This window comes from Oryctolagus cuniculus, chromosome 8 (assembly GCF_051225735.1).
Source record: "Oryctolagus cuniculus isolate XC-2025 breed Fujian yellow rabbit chromosome 8, ASM5122573v1, whole genome shotgun sequence".
Lineage (NCBI taxonomy): Eukaryota > Metazoa > Chordata > Mammalia > Lagomorpha > Leporidae > Oryctolagus > Oryctolagus cuniculus.
The window spans coordinates 107,222,432-107,237,434 of NC_142874.1; positions in this window are offsets into that span (position 1 = coordinate 107,222,432).

Genomic DNA, 15,003 nt, shown 5'->3' on the forward strand with positions numbered 1-15,003 from the left:
TGTTGAACAAGGTGGAGCCAAGAATAGAGCTCTTTGAAATGCTGTGTGAGGTTTTTTCCTCACTAATTCTAATTTATCCATTAATACCCTTCGGGTCTAATTGTTTTAAGAAACTTTAACTCCAGCTATATTTACACGAACCCAGATGTCTCTAAAAGCTCATCAGAATTTTTTTCCCAGTGCCTTTGATGCTAGTGTGAGTGAGGCTCACAGCATTCCCATAGCTATCAAACTTGGCAGTGGACCTGTTTTGTGCCCATCTGGTACAATCTTAGATACGATTCGGGTGCAAAAAGAAGTTGTCCTCATCTGCAAGACACTTGTAGTTAGCTTGCTATACACAGACAAATCATTTTACCAGTAAGAGCTTTGTGGCATTCTTTTGGGAAGGTGTTTCTGTTTTATTTTAAATACAGATTCTGGAGTCTAACTTCTAGGGATTCTGACTCTTCAAGCCTTAAGTAGGTCCTAGGAATCTGTATTTTAAGACACTGTGGCAGTGGGATAGTGGGATAGTGGGTAAAACTGCCACTTGCAGTGTGGGCATCCCATATGGGAGCTGGTTCGAGTCCTGGATGCTCCACTTCCGATCCAGCTCTCTGCTATGGCCTGGGAAAGCAGTAGAGGATGACCCCAGTCCTTGGGACCCTGCACTTGTGTGGGAGACCTGGAAGAAGCTCCTGGCTCCTGGCTTCAGATCGGCACAGCTCCAGCCGTTGCGGCCAATTGGAGAGTGACCCAACAGATGGAAGACCTCTCTTTCTGCCTCTCTTTCTCTCTCTGTGTAACTCTGACATTCAGATAAATAAATAAATCTTAAAAAAAAAAATGTGGCAAAGAGATGGAGAATGATCACATTTTAATGAGATCGTTTGAGCTCTTCATTGAGTCAGTAATAAATGAAGTTAGATCCATCTCTGGACTTCATGAGTCAAAATTTTCTCCTTTTTTGGTTAATTTATTTAAGTTAGGGTTTCTATCATTTGCACATAATATTGTACTAAGTAATAGATTGGAATACAGACTGGTGGGTGTTGTGTTAGTCATATGCACAGGCAGACATAGGAATACATGGTTGGGCCCCTTGTCTGAGCTACTTAGACAGGTAAGTTGTATGGGATGGCTGAAAGGCTTCCAGTCTGCAAGCATTAGGAAGTGAGGCACCTTGGGAAGTGTGTACTCTACTTTCCTTTTTAAATATCATTAAATTATAACTTTGAAATCTTTGCTGTAAACAGTGTCTCAAAGACCCTTCTAAAAAGTATCCTTATATCCACTTAATGGTACTCTTTTGAAGTTTGTAATTTTGATTCACTTTAATTTATACTTTTTTCTTTTTGATATCCTATCTAAGAAATCTTTGCTTGACCCAAGATCACAAATATTTTCTCCTAGAAGATTTGTTATTGAGGTTTTACATGTAGGCATGTGATCCACTTTGAGATACTTTTTGTATATGGTGTGAGGTATGGATGGAGGGTTTTGCTTTTGTGTTTGTTTTGCTTGTCTTTTTGCAAATGAACATCAAATTGTTTTAAAGCAGGTGAAAATACTATCCTTTTCTCCATTGAGTCATCTCTGTACCATTGTCGAAATTCAATTGACCATATCATATATGTGTGATTGTATTTCTGAATGTTTTGTTATTGATATTGATATTGTATTTATATTGGCCCTTTAGCTAACACCATCCTGGCTTGATTACAGAGGTTTTTCCATATGCTTGCTTACTGGATACATAAGATATTTTAAATTTATAAACTTCAATGTTTTAATTTTATGTAATGACTTTTTCTGGTTATAATCCATACTTTGGCTCATAAAGGAGTACTCATTAGTTTATTAGTGAGCATTAGCGAGCTGTGTTGGGTTTCTGTCTGAATGATATATAGAAATGATTATAAATGTAAATGTCAATATAAGCACTTTTTAAAATTAAAGCATGATTTTAAAAGTAGACTAGTTTTTAGAGCAGTTTAAGTTCACAGCAAAATTAAGTGGCAGGTACAGAGATTCCCCATACACCACCTACCCCCATGCATGCACAGGCTGCATTATCCACATCCCCAAGAGGGGATTGTTATCATCCAGAGTCCATTTTTATGTTTGGAGTCACTGTTAATGTTGTATTTTGTGTGAGTTTGGCCAAATGTATGGGGACATGCAGTCAGCATCATAGCTGCATACAAAGCAGATCCATTGTTCAAAGATCCTCAGTTCCTCTCCTCCTCCCCACTAGCCTCTGACAATTACTGAGTTGTTTTTTTTTTAAATGGAGTCTGTAGTTTTGCCTTTTCTTTTCTTTTTTCTTTTCTTTTTTTTTGCTTTCAAACTTTTATTTAATGAATATAAATTTCTAAAGTACAGCTTATGGATTACAATGGCTTCCCCCCAATAACGTCCCTCCCACCCGCAACCCTCCCCTTTCCCACTCCCTCTCCCCTTCCATTCACATCAAGATTCATTTTCATTCCTCTTTATATACAGAAGATCAGTTTAGCATACATTAAGTAAAGATTTCAACAGTTTGCTCCCACACAGAAACAGAAAGTGAAAAATACTGTTTGAGTACTAGTTATAGCATTAAATCTCAATGTACAGCACACTAAGGACAAAGATCCTACATGAGGAGTAAGTGCACAGTGACTCCTGTTGTTGACTTAACAAATTGACACTCTTGTTTATGGCATCAGTAATCACCCTAGGCTCTTGTCATGAGCTGCCAAAACTATGGAAGCCCCCTGAGTTCACTGACTCTGATCATATTTAGACAAGGCCATGGTCAAAGTGGAAGTTCTCTCCTCCCTTCAGAGAAAGGTACCTCCTTCTTTGATGACCCATTCTTTCCACTGGGATCTCACTCGCAGAGATCTTTCATTTAGGTTTTTTTTTTTTTTCTCTTATACGATTAAATGTACTCATTGCTCACTGTCAGTACCTTTGAAACATGGATTCAACTTTCTTAAGTTTTCTCCTGACTCAGATATTCCTGGATAGATTTTTCACTGGGTAGGTTTTTTTTTTTTTTTTTGAAGATTTATTTGAAAGCCAGAATTACAAAGAGAGAATGAGAGGCAGAGAGAGAGAGAGAGAGGTCTTCCTTCTCCTGGTTCACTCCCCAAGTTGCTGCAACAGTCAGAGCTGAGTTGATCCGAAGCCAGGAGCCAGGAGCTTCCTCGGGGTCTCCCAGGTGGGTGCAGGGGCCCAAGGACTTGGGCCATCTTCTCCTGCTTTCCCAGGCCATAGCAGAGAGCTGGATCGGAAGTAGAGCAGCCCATATGGGATGCTGGCACTGCAGGCAGAGGCTTTACCAGCTATGCCACAGCGCTGGCCCTGTTTTTTTTTTTTTTTTTTAAAGATGCAGTCATTAATGTTTTATTATTCCCAGAATCTGCACAAAGTTAAGAATACTTTTGTGTTGCCATAAACATAAAGCAAATGGCTTGGAGCATAATATACTTGGTTCAATTTCCCACCTTCTTTTTAAGATTCTGTAAATGTTCCTCCACTTTTTGTATTTTCTTTCCATCTACTGATTTTGAGTTTGGCTTATTTTTGCTTTCTCAGTTCCTTGAAAGCCATCATTAAGTTGTTTATTTGATATATTTTTATTTTTCAGTGTGGGTTATATTGCCAAAGACATACCTCTTAGTGATAGTTTTGTTGTGTTCTATAACAATTGTTATGCTGTGTTTCTGTTTTAGCTTACTTTTCAAGAAACATTTAAATTCCCTTTTGATTTCTCTAACGACCCATTATTTGCTCAGAATCATGTTGGTCAGCCTCTGTATATTTGCACAATTTCTAAAGTTTATTTTGTTATTTTTTCTAGTTTTATTCCATTTTTATTCTGAAAAGTACATGATATTATTTCTTTATTAAAAAGTTTTATTTATTTATTTGAAAGTCAGAGTTACACAGAGAGAGAAGGAGAGGCAGAGAGAGAGAGGTTGTCCATCCACTGGTTCACTCCCCAATTGGCTGTAATGGCCAGAGCTGCGCTGATCTGAAGCCAGGATCCAGGAGCTTCTTCCAGGTCTCCCATGCAGGTGCAGGGGCACAAGGACTAGGGACATCTTCTACTGCTTTCCCAGGCCACAGCAGAGAGCTGGATCGGAAGTGGAGCAGCCAGGTCTCGAACCGGTGCCTATATGGGATGCCAGTGCTTCAGGCCAAGGTGTTAACCCAATGCGCCACAGTGCCGGCTCCCATGATATTATTTCAATTTTTGAGTTTATTGAGACTTATCTTGTGACCTAATATGGGGTCTATTCTAGAAAATACTCCATGTTCTGATGAAAAGAATGTGTATTCTGCAGTTGGTGAATATGATTTTCTGTAAATGTCTTGTAGGTTTGTTTGGTCTATAATACAGTTTAACTCTTATGATTCTTTGCTGATTTTTTGTTTAGATGATTTGTCTATTGACAGGAGTAGGAAGTTCCAGATTCACACTATCACTGCGTTGGAGTTTATCTCTTATTTTAGATCTAGTAATGTTTGCCTTACAAAATTGGGTGCTCCAGTGTTAGGTGCATACACATTATAATTATTGAATAGTTATTTTGTTGAATTAATCCCTTGATCATAGTGACTTTCTTTGTCCCTTTTCACAGTTTTATCTTAAAGACTATTTTGTCTGATTCAAGTTTATCTACTCCAGCTTGCTTTTGGTTTCCATCTGCATGGAGTATCTTTTTCCATCCTTCTACTTTCAGTCTGTTTATGTCTTTCCCGGGCCACTAGGTTTTTTGTAAGCAGTGTGTTATTGGTTCTTCCTTCTTATCCATCCATTTAGTTTTTTTTTTTTTAAGCTTTCATTTATTTATTTGAGAGGTAGAGTTACAGACAGAGAGAAGGAGAGAGAGAGAGAGAGAGAGAGAGAGAGAGAGAGAGAGAGAGGTCTTCCATCTGCTGGTTCACTCGCCATGTGGCTGCAACAGCTGGAGCTGCGCTGATCTGGAGCTGCGCTGATCTGAAGCCAGGAGCCAGGAGCTTCTTCCAGATCTCCCACACCAGTTCAGGGGCCCAAGCACTTGGGTCATTTCTACTGCTTTTCCAGCCTATTGCAGAGAACCTGATTGGAAGAGGAGCAGCTGGGACACGAACTGGAGTCTGTATGGGATTCTGGTGCTGCGGGCAGAGTCACAGCACCTGCCCCTAGTCTTTGTTTTTTAAAGATTTATTTTATCTATTTGAAAGGCAGAGTTACCGAGAGTGGGGACACATACACACACACACACATACACACACACATACACACACACACACACAGAGAGAGAGAGAGAGAGAGAGAGAGAGGGAGAGAGAGAGAGGACACCTTCTATCTATCCACTGGTTCACGCCCCAAATAGCTGCAACAGTCAGGGCAGGTTCAAATTGAATCGAGGAGCCAGGAACTCCATCTAAGCCTCCCACGTGGGTGCCAGGGCTCAAGTATTTGAGCCATCTTCTGTTGCTTTTCCAGGCACATTAGCAGGGGGCTGGGTCTGAAGTGGAGTAGCCAGGACTCAAACTGACACTCATATGGGATTTTGCCATAGCAGGAAGTGCCTTAACCCACTGTGCCACACTGCCAGCTCCAGTCTTTATTTTTGGTTATAGAATTTAGTCCATTTGCAATCAAGGTTGTCTCTGATAAATAATTTAATTCTGTCTCTCTGTATCTGCCTTCCAAATAAAATGAATAAATATAATTTTTAAAAAGGGTTCTGTCATTTTAGATAATTTCTCCTGTTTGTTTCTAATATCCTGTAATATTTTTTTCCTCCTCTTTCATTGTTAATCTTTGGTTTGATTGTTTGCTCTATTAATAAGGTTTGATTCTGTTATTTCTCTTTTGGGTACCTGCTCTTCTAATGGGCTATATGTTTATGCAGGTTTTTATGATGGTGGCTATCTTTTGTTTCTGGATATCTGATTCCCTTAAGCATTCGTTGTAAGGTTGTTCTGGTGGTGCTGAATTTCCCCATTTTTGCTCATCTTGGAAAGAATTATTTTCTCCACTGTTTTTGAAGAATAACCTTGCTGGGTATACTACTTTTGATTTTAAGTTTTTTTTTTTCCCTCAGAACTTGGAATATATAATTCCATTTTCTCCTGGTCTGTAAGATTTATGTTGAAAACTCTGATATTAGTCTACTGGGGGATAACTTATGTGATTTGAACTTTTGCAAATTTTAGAATTGTCTCTTGTGTGCTGCTTTTGAGAGTCTGATGATCAGACCTCTTCTGGTCATGTCTATTTAGAGTCCCATGGGACTACTGTACCTGAATGTCCACATCTTTCCAAAGACTGGGGAAGTTTTAAGCTATAATTTCATTAAATGGGTTTAATTGCCCTAGTAATCCTCTCTTGTACTTTAGGGAAACCCGAAGTGCAAATATTTGTTAATTTTGTGGTGTTGTAGAGGTCTCAGAACCTGTCTTCATTATTTTCTTGTCTTACTGAGATATTTCAAAAGATTTGTCTTTAAGATAAGATGTTCTTTATTCTGCTTGTTATAACCTGTTATTGTTGTTTCAACTTTATTTTTACTTGTCGTTATTTCCAACATTTCTGTTTGTTATTTTCTTTTCTTTTTTTTTTTTTTAATTTTATTTGTTTGAAAGAGTTACAGAGAGAGGTAGAGCCAGAGAGAGAGGTCTTCCATCTGCTGGTTCACTCCCCAGATGGCTGCAATGGCTGGAGCTGTGCCGATGCGAACAAAGCCAGGAGCCAGGAGCCAGGAGCCAGGAGCTTCTTCCGGGTCTCCCACATGGGTGCAGGGGCCTAAGGACTTGGGCCATCTTCTACTGCTATCCCGGGCCATAGCGGAGTGCTGGATCCGAAGAGGAGCAGCCAGGACTAGAACCAGCGCCCATATGGGATGCCGGTGCTTCAGGCCAGGGCTTTAACCTGCTGTGCCAGAGTGCCGGCCCCTCTGTTTGTTATTTTCTACATCTATTTCTTTACTGAATTTCTCATTTGTGTGATATGCTGACTTCTTCCTTTCATTAAACTATTTATATTCTTTTATATCTTACTGGGTATGTTTATAATCTTCCTTTTCAATTTTTTATCAGCCATTTCATCATTTTCCTTTTATTTGGAGTTTTTTCATTAAAAGATTATTGTACTCCTTTGGTGACATCATGTTGCCTTGGTTTTCATATTTCTTGACATCCTTACTTTGATATCCACATAGTTGTTGGATTAGTTGTTCTTATTGCTTTTATTTATTTTTTTATTTAAGGTAAATAATTTTTTTAAAGATTTTATTTATTTATTTGAGCAGTAGAATTACAGACAATGAGAGGGAGAGAGAGAGAGAGAAGTCTTCCTTCCATTGGTTCACTCCCCAGATGGCCGCAATGGCCGGAGCTGCGCCTATCTGAAGCCAGGAGCCAGGTGTTTCTTCCAGGTCTCCTATGTGGGTGCAGGGGCCCAAGGACTTGGGCCATCTTCTATTGCTTTCCCAGGCAACAGCAGAGAGCTGGATTGGGAGAGGAGCAGCTGGGACAAGAACCGGCGCCCATGTGGGATGCTGGTGCCGCAGGTGGAGGATTAACCTACTGTGCCACGGAGCCGGCTCCAAGGCAAATAAATTTTATGAAAAATTTTTTTACTTAAGGTAAACAAATTTCATGTATTTGTCTTAATTGCTTCTAAAGGGTGGCTTTCTCAAAAGACTTATCCTGAAGATAGGTCTTTGAGGATCAGTTTGGCAGGATGGGCAGCCCAGTGGCCATCTGAGGAGCTGGGTTATAGGCACCCAGGGCAGCCTTTCCAATGTGCATCATCACAGAAGTAGCAGGAGATGCCTTAGATGATGGGAGAGGGATGAGAGTGGGTGATGATGGGAGAGGGATGAGGGTGGGTGATGATGGGAGAGGGATGAGGGTGGGTGATGATGGGAGAGGGATGAGGGTGGGTGATGATGGGTCTCCAGTAAGAGGGGGCAAGTGCCCCTTCTAGTGTCCTGGGTGCAGGATCCCCCTGCTCTTCTTCACCTCTTGTCCTGTTGTGCACAGCTCTGTGTGAGCTGGGGTGCTGGGGTTACGCCTGCTCTGTTGCATCTAGTTGAGTTTGTGAGGTTGCCATCTTTTGTTCCAACTGTGGTGGAATGTCTGTGGTGTGTTAGGGCTGGGGATAATCAGGGGTTTTGTCAGCAGTGTGAATTCCAACAGTGACCACTTTCTCAAGATTATACCGCTTTGCTTCAGCCTGTGCTTTGAGAGTTGGGAGGGGACAAGAGAATGGGAGTTCCTCCTCTGAATCAAAGCTACCACGAGCTCCCCAGGTACTCCCTTGGAGGGCTTCACGTCTGTGATGGATCCCTCTGGTAGCTAGGATTGCTGGTGTAAGGGGCTCATGCACATGGGCTCTGCGGTGGCTTTCGTTTCTGTCCTTTCTCCTGAAATGGGGATTCGCCACGCTGGGGGGCCAGGGTCACAGCTGTCATAGGGTTTTGTTCTCTTTATGCTGCCATCCTAGGTCTCTGTGTCCTAGAGGGTTCCTGTGTCTCCCTTGCTGAATCCCCATGTTCTCTCTCGGGTGGACACCTCAAAATGAAGATGGTTGTTTGTTATTCTGATTCTTCTCTGTCGAAGAGGAAGGTAATGCTGGACACCTCTACTGGGCCACTAATTTTTTTGTATGTTTTATAGTGATTTGAGTCTGTTTAACATTTTTTACAAAAACATTTTGTAGATATTGTTGCAGCTTTCGTTGCATCACTTTTTGTTGTTGTTGCATCTCATAACCCCATTAGTGAAGCTAAATTTGAATATTGGATGTAGATGGTGAACACCAAATGTCTAAAAAAAAAAAAAAAAAGCACCATCTTCCTGATGGGGTAATTTGTAGGGTAATATTCTGAGACCAGGTGAATCCCTTTCCCAATCACCTTTGGGCAGTGATTTTAATATTCACTAGTGATAACCCCCTGAGTAAATTATTGTGATGTGTCTTGCAAGGTGAATTTGTAGTATGATCATTCCTATGCATTCTTATTAGGTGGCGTTCATCTATAAAGAAGAGCTTTCTTTTATGCCTCTCTCATTCTCTCTTTAAATATCAGCTACACTAATGGACTTTTAAAAATTTATTTTGTTATGGTCCCTTCCTGTCATTATTCTCTTTACTGTGCAAGCTACTCTAGTTTTGGTCAATGGAGGCTCCCTTCAAGCCTTCTGGTCCATTGGCTAGGACTTCATTTTGTCTCTGAGTGCTTGCTTTCATTCTCTCATAAAAAGATATCCTGGATTCGTTTTGTGCAGGAATTAGCCTTTTCTCCCTGATGAATGTGTGCTGGCTATCAGTTGATTGTCTCCTTGCTCCAAATTCATTGCTTCTGTCCTACTTCGTGATCTCGTTAGTTGGACGTTTTAAACGTGGTTCCTGTGCCAGCTGGCACCTGGCAAGTTTCGCCAGTAGAGGGCGATGGTGAGACACTACGGGAAACAGGCTGTTTTTGATATCTTTGTCTTCTAGCTTTTAAGTTGGCTGCCTGGTTGTGTGGCTATTCCGTGTCAGGCAACAGAACACCCCGTGGCACTCACTTTATCTCATTTCTTGCACAGTGGTCCCATCTTGTGGTTTCCCGCTCCTTTCCAGCCTTGTCCTGCTGGCATCCCTGTGGGAAGTATCCTGTTTGCTAACTTCAGCCCACCAGTGGTGCACTAGGCTCGATCCAAGATAACACAGAAAACTTCTCTGTCATTCCTTAAGTTTCAGAGACACCCTCTCCAAAGAAGTTTGAATCTCAGCATCTGGGAGAGGGAGCTCTGCTTTGCAAGCAGTTCCTTATTTGGGCTCTCTCAGTTTTACAAAATTGATCAAGGTCTTTTTTTATCCTCTCTGGTTAGCCCTGGTTGCAATTCATAACTCCTTATCCTAAAATTTCCCTGCTGAAATCACTGGTGTTTCTTGTCTTCTGAATGAGCCCCGACTGCTAGAGAAGTGGTTCAGGGAAGTCTTTGAATGGTCTGGGTGGTCCTGTACCTGGCTGGGAGACTGCCCATGCAGGGGGTTAACCTGACTGCTGGCAGGCAGCAGGAGCCCCAGGCACACTTCCCCCACTCCTGCCTTCTGTTGAAGGCCAATCGGGTAAATTGCTCCCGGGTGTGGCCCAGGCCCACCTGGGAAGCTACTAGCCTACGTGACCTTCAAGCAGATTGGACAAACATAGTGGCACCAATATCGGTTCTATCCTATAGAATTAGTGTTGCCCTGAATTAGCTTGATCGGTGATAAAACGGACATGTTCACCAAAACTCGTCCCTGGTGCTTCCTGTCTAAGAATATGGTTGCCCCAGCATCCCACAGTGCATGGGCCTCGTGGGACAAGCCTGCAGAATGGGACTATCATTCACAAATGCAATTGCAGGATTAACGTAGTCACACCCTTGGATTTGAACACTGTGCTGAGCCACTTGCCATGGCAAATGGGATGCTGTGTTACCCAGGCTGTCACCTGTGGTTGATCATGAAGAAGTGCCACACGGAGTGCAAGCGACTGCTGCACTTAACTGGGGGTGTCCTCGAGCATGGTGGCATTTTCTTTTCACAGGTAGAAAAGCTTTCCCCACACGAAGACTGTAAACTCGCTCAGGTAGTTGATATTTTTTCTTTTGGTTTCATTTTACCTTTGGATCTCTGATCTATTTGGAGACTATTTTCTTGTATGGTGTGAGATACAGATCCAATTTTATTTTTGTCCAAATGGATATTCAGTCTCCCAGCACCATTTATTTCAAAGTCTCTGTTTTCTCAAGTGATCTTTGACATCACGTCATCATACAGTAGTTTCCAACAGAGCCTGGATCTATTTCTGGACTTACTGTTCTCTTCTCTTCCACTGACCATTCACGTGCCAGTCCCACAATGTCTCGATTAGAGAGGTGTCACAGTATGTTATAATATTTGTTAGGGTGAGTGCCCCTTTTAGTGCTTTAATTTGTCATTGCTTTCCTTCACATTCTACTTACGCTTATTTTTCTATACAGAAAAATAACTTTGGAATTAGTTTGCATAGCTACAGGAAAAGCTTACTTTTATAGATTTTTTAAATTTAAATTTTATTTTCAAATATGTTCTATTATTTATTTTAAAATATTTACTTATTAGAAAGTCAGAGTTAGAGAGAGAGAGAGAGAGAGAGAGAGATCTCCCACCTGCTAGTTCACTCCTAGATAGCCCAGATGGCCAGGGCTGGGCCAGGCTGAAGCCAAGAGCCAGGGACTTCATCTGGATCTCCCATGTGGGTGGCAGGGCCTTAGCACTTGGGCCATCTTCTGCTGCTTTTCCCAGGTGCATTAGCAGGGAACTGTGCTGGAAGTGGAGCAGCAGGGACACAAACCAGAGTCCAGCTGGGATACCAGCATCATTTTTTAAAATGATTTAGTTATTTATTTGAAAGAGTTATACAGAGAGAGGAGAGGCAGAGAGAGAGAGAGAGAGAGAGAGAGAGAGAGAGAGAAAGGTTTTCCATCCGCTGGTTCACTCCCCAATTGGCTGCAATGGCCGGAGCTGCACGAATCTGAAGTCAGGAGCCAGGAGATTCTTCTGGATCTCCCACGCAGATGCAGGGGCCCAAGGACTTGGGCCTTCTTCTACTGCCTTCCCAGGCCATAGCAGAGAGCCGGATTGGAAGTAGGGCAAATGGGACTTGAACTGGTGCCCATACGGGATGCCAGTGCCGCAGGCAGTGGCTTTACCTGCTATGCCACAGCGCCGGCCCCTCATTTTATTTTTAAAATTTATTTACTTATTTGAAAGTCAGAGTAACACAGAGAGAGGGAGAGACAGTCTTCCATCCACTAGTTCACTCCCCAGATGGCTGCGACAACCAAGGCTGGTCCAGGTGGAAGCTGGGAGTCCAGAACTCCACTGGGGTCTCTCACATGAGTGACAGGAGCCCAAGCACTTGGGCCATTTTCAACTGCGTTTTCCAGGTGCATTAGCAGAAAGCTGGATTAGAAATGGAGTAGCTGAGACTTGAACTGGCACTGTGACATGGGATACTGGCAGCGCAGGTGATGGCTTAATCCACTGCACCACAACGCTGGTCCAAGCTTACTTTTATTTTGATTGGAATAACATTACATTATATATTACTTGGTGAGAATTAGTATCTTTATAGTATTGAACAGTCCTATATAAAAACAATAACAATTTATTTTGATTTGTTGAAGTCTTTTTTGCATTTCAAGAGTACTCTACTAGTTTTGTTTTTCTGTTTTTTTTTTTTTGTTTAAGTTATACAAGTTTCATATATTTATTATATACAGATTTAGGAACAAAGTGGGGCTTCCCCTCCCTGCCACCTACATTCCAATCCTCCCTTTCCTCCCTCTAGGATTCTCATTCTTAATTTTTACAATGATCTATTATCAGTTTGCTCACTACTCAGCTGTAAAAAAACCACCAGAAAACAAAAAAACAAAATCCTGTCTTCTGCAACAAGACGGTCACAACTGGAATCTATAATACATAGTGAAATAAGCCAGTCCCAAAAAGACAAATATCATATGTTCTCCCTGATCTGATGCAACTAATAGAGTACCTGAAATGTAATGTATTTGAACAGAATAGTCATTTGGAGAATGGATAATTGTTTATAGTCTTTGTCTCCTCCATTGAGGAACAATCTTTTGTTTAGTTTTGCTTTATTTTGCTTTGTTTTCTGATATAGATCTATCTACCCTAAAATACTTTATCCTTTTAAAATTTCTGTATCAAATGACATATATCTTCTAAATGCCTGTTGTTTGTGCTTTAAAAAAATCTGTTTTAGGTAAAATTTTTATCATACTATCTTACTGAATTTATTAGTTCTTATTGTCAATAGTCATTCCCTGTTTTCCCGGTATAATATTCTATCACTTATGCAGAAATATTTAATTTTTTCCTAACTAGTTCTTAGGTGCATTAGCACCTAACAAAAATTGTAGTGGAGATAAAGAACATATTTGCTTCGTCCCTGATTTCAATGGGAATGCCCCTTGTGTTTCTCCATTAAGTATGTTGCTGGTTTTGAGGTTGAGGTATACAATTGTTCACCATTTAAGAAAATGTCCTTTAATTGTAACTTTATTTTATAAAATCAGGAATGTGTTGAAATTCATCACAAGCTTTTACAGTTTTATAATTTTCTCACAAGTATTTCCAGTTCCCCTTTTTTATCATGATGCACCAGGGGAGGGGAACATTTTACTTTCTACTGCCATTGCATTTGACCATATGACTTGCTCTGAACAATGGGTTTTGATTAAAAGTGGCCTTGTTCCAGTTCTGAGCCTAACACATCATGTCTCTGCTCATTTCTCTGATGTTTCTTCCTCTATCATTGGTAGGACATGTCCTGGGTAGATGTGGATTCCTAATTGGAGAGAAATGAAGCAGACGTGAATCCACCCCATGGCCTGAATCACAGGGAACCATGGCTAACCCAGAGACTGTTGAGAGAGAAAAGTAAATACTACATGTTGTAGTCATTGAGAGAATTTGAGTGTGTTTGTTACTTATTTTCACAGCAAGAACTAATACAAAGTCCTGTTTAATTTTGAGAAATCTATTCGTGCATTTTTCTCCTTATCACTAGAAATATGGTGACTTCTAAGAATGAATCCACAGATAACTGAAGCACCAAAGTGCTGGCATAGGCCTTCCTTAATTATGATTTGTTCTTTGCACTTGCTTTGACACCTGTTTGTGGATATATTATTTAGAATTCTTCCATTGCTAGTCACGTGTAAGACTGCAGGATAGTTCTGTGCGTGTGTTGGCATTCTTCTTCAGATTTACGTGTCAAATTCACACTTGTTTTGTATAAATCACTTGGGGATTTTCCTTCATTTTGTATCCTTCTATGCTTTCAACTACATTAAAATCATCTGATCTTTGAAGATTTGATAGAATTCCCCATAAAATATTGTGGATCTAGTTTTTTTATAGTTATTCTTTGATAATCTTTTTCTCATTATTCTATGGAAATATATTTGTCTATGCTTTTTATGTATACAAAGGTTGATTTTGGTGTAGTATCATATTTTCCAAGAAAATTTGTCAAATTTCTATTTGGTTTGTATAGAATTGTGCATAGTAGTTCCTTGTAACTTAAAAATTCCCTTAGTTTTATTGGTTATCTTTTTGTTTTTATTTTGTATTTGTTTTATTTTAGAAAAATTACTAGATTAGTTAGTGGTTTACCTATTTTGTTGAAGCATAATTTTGATTTATTAGTTTTTACTGTTTTCTATTCTCTACCTCATTACTTTTACTTTTAACTTTCCTTTATTCTGCTTTCTTTGATAATTTTTTTATTTAAAAAATGTGTGCTCAATTTACTTATTTTTTAGATTCTTGTAAGAATTTAAGATTATGGATTTACATGTTATCATTGGTATCATTCTATCCTATAGATTTTGTTTTCAATATTTCCTTTTTAGAAATTGCACAATTTTAATATTTTTCCTTTAATTCCAAGGGACAATAGAAGATTTTTAAAACTTCCATATGTAATATCTAGTTTTAGAAAAAGCAGATTAATAAGACACAGATTAAAGGAGCTTATTTTACTTAAGTCTTCCAGAAATTTTAGTTTTAAATGAAATTGAGGATTCTGATTATCTTCTGACACAGAATTTAAACATTTTCCTGTGTGTCGGTGTTGTGGTGCAGCTGACTAAGCTGCAGCCTGAGATGCCAGCATCCCATATGAGCACCGGGTCAAGTCCCATCTGCTCCATTCTGACCCAGCCCTCACCTGGGAAAACAGCAGAAGATGGCTCAAGTGCTTGGGTCCCTGCCACCCCTATGGGAGACCTGGATGGAATTCCAGGTTCTTGGCTTTGACCTGGCTTGGCCCAGCCGATGTGCTCATCTGGGGAATGAACCAGCTGATGGACGATGTCTTTCTCTCTCTGTCTCTCTCTCTGTAACTCTGCCTTTCAAATAAATAACAAAACCTTTCCTTAAAAAAGTAATTTAAATAATTTTCCCATTACAAATGGACTCTA